The 2,500-nt window shown below is 44.2% G+C and overlaps 1 non-coding gene across 1 annotated transcript; it reads right to left on the bottom strand.

The window, feature by feature from the left end:
• Positions 1-891: 891 nt before the first annotated feature.
• Positions 892-1,046, bottom strand: LOC143306850 (5.8S ribosomal RNA). Its single transcript, XR_013064142.1, has one exon. It is a non-coding gene; the product is annotated as a 5.8S ribosomal RNA (ribosomal RNA).
• Positions 1,047-2,500: the final 1,454 nt, after the last annotated feature.

The raw sequence follows: 2,500 nt of genomic DNA, 5'->3' as shown, positions 1-2,500 counted from the left end.
CTCTCTTTTGTTACACAGTTTCAGACTACGATCAGGGGTACCGAAACGCTGTATTGATTGTAAACAACCATTTTTATCTTGGAGCGGAGCGTTCCTTTACTCGTTAGATTTGTCTTGTCGCGTGTGTATTCGCTTTTTCGACGCTTTTTAACCATTTAACTTGTTTAGCGAAGCTAAACGCACAGACAGACAAAAAAAAAGGAACAGCATCGCGCGTCAAACAGCGACGACCCATCTGAAGCGATCTTTCATTTATACACCGTTTGTAAACAGAGAGATGTATAAAGCGCGGGGAATCATTCGAAACCCTGGGGCTATTCGAGCTTGCATTTCAGCAAATTATCATCTCAAACATTTCACTCGTTTGCTTTTTCTAAATTTATAGGAGAGCTTCTTTCGTTTATTTTTGACACACCTTTCGTAAATATCGTTTCTGGCAACGTCGGGAGCGTGGATTTCTACAAGTGAACAATCGCGCCGATCCGATAACTTCCAGCAGGATGGAGAATCTTTATAGATTATCTTCCGAGAACTCGGTGCTTTCACGGGCGGTCGTTTATAAATTTTAACGAACGACTCGCGCGCCGTGACGCACTTGCGCTAGTTCGAAGAGATATTTCGAAATTTGTTTCTCTCCTTTAACGGCCTGCATTTAGTGTATCGGTTGCGATTTTCGTCACATCGTTTCCACGACAAACGCCGACGAACTGCCCAACTATCGCTCGTACGTTGCGACTCTTTCTTTGTTTATCGTTCATTCATTCTTTCAATTTCGTTCGATAATCCCGCTCCGAAACGTTCTACTTTCGTTGAACGACGGCGAGATGTTTAGAAAGAAATGAATTACTCTTTTTTCGAGAAGCAAACGCAAGCAGTCTTTTGTTAAGAAAACGACCCTCAGCCAGGCGTGGTCCAGGAATTGTATCCGTGGACCGCAATGTGCGTTCGAAATGTCGATGTTCATGTGTCCTGCAGTTCACACGTTGACGCGCAATTAGCTGCGTTCTTCATCGACCCACGAGCCAAGTGATCCACCGTTCAGGGTAATCGTAAAATTTTGTATTTCAAACTCTTTAGATCTTTAGAGTGTTATTTTCATTATTAACACGCATCACATTCGATACCCACATCACTCTCCCACCCGGCGCGTGCGGGAGAGCGAATTCGGGCGTCGCCAACGTATTTGTTTGTTTGTTCGATCGTTGACGACACGATCGCGTCCAAGGACGGAAACCGTCGGAGAAACGCCCAGTGGCACGCTCCTCTCGACGGTCGGGCGTAAAGTACATTTAAAAACCTTGAAAAGTACGAACGCACACAAGGAATGCGAGCGCGCGTCCTGTCGCTGAATCGTGGGTTGCGAGATTCGAACAGACACACGGCCGGCGACGATCGGTCTAACTAATGGACACATAGTTTTTCAAAGACTCGCTATCGTCGCTTCTCAGCCGGTCCGTAAACAACACACATCGATCAGGCGGACGCACGAATCTTACCACGGTGCGTGTTTCGTAGATTCCAGGTTACCCGCAAGTACCTCTCTCTCCCTCTCGAAAGAGGAATCTCGATCCGTCCTTTTTGGACAATGGAGAAATCTTTTTATCGCAACACGGATGGCAAAGAAACAACCAAAGCGTAGGAGCGTGGGGACGAGAGCGACGAAAAGAACGTCGCGAAAACAAAGTTTCGACGGTTGCTCGTTCTAATACATCGTAGTTTCAACTCTCTCAGTTTTAACCACTCCTAGACGCTTCGTAAACTTTTAACAATTCTTCGCCTCCGCGAGTTTCATTTCGAATAGAGCGAACGCAACACGGACCAAAAAAACTCCGGTGATGCCAGATCATTTAGCAAAGATCAGACGGCGGGTCATCTGTATTCCTTTTCTCTCTTTTTTATATCTTTCCATTTAACTAGGGTGTCGCAACGACGGGTACATTTATATATTTATATATATTGTATTTCAATTTTAATGATCCTTCACTTTCGGTTTGTAATAATATGATCCTTCTTTCATTTCGATCCTTCATATTGTAGGTTAACCAACAGAAGTTTGTTTTTTTACGACTTGTATTTTTGTGGTTTGTTTGTTTGTTTCTTACGACTTGTTTGTACCCGATCAAGTAGACGACGACCCATAAGTATAAGTTAGAGAGATAAAGGTCGAGAGACCTCACGCAAGCGTCTTTTACTTCCATTCACATCAGCCAGAGAGAAATGGTCCGGCGTCGTGCTCTTTGGCGCCGTTGGTCGCACAGTTTTTTTGCCGGCGGTTCCGAACGGACGGGAGAAACGCGATGAGTAATCAAAGCGACCTCCGCACGTAACCGTGTCGGTGTAATTTTACCGCATCGCAGCGTTTTGGTATTTGTTTCTTATTGGCTCGAACCCGAGATTTATGTGTTTTGTGTCATGTATATGGTATTATTTATTATATCTTTCTCGTTTTGTATAATTTTTGGTCCGAGCTCAATAAACTTTTATATCGCTTTATCAATGA

This window comes from Osmia lignaria, unplaced genomic scaffold, assembly GCF_051020975.1.
Source record: "Osmia lignaria lignaria isolate PbOS001 unplaced genomic scaffold, iyOsmLign1 scaffold0038, whole genome shotgun sequence".
NCBI classification, from domain to species: Eukaryota; Metazoa; Arthropoda; class Insecta; order Hymenoptera; family Megachilidae; genus Osmia; species Osmia lignaria.
Note: the sequence above shows the minus strand (reverse complement) of the source record. Positions and strands in the feature narration are given on the sequence as shown.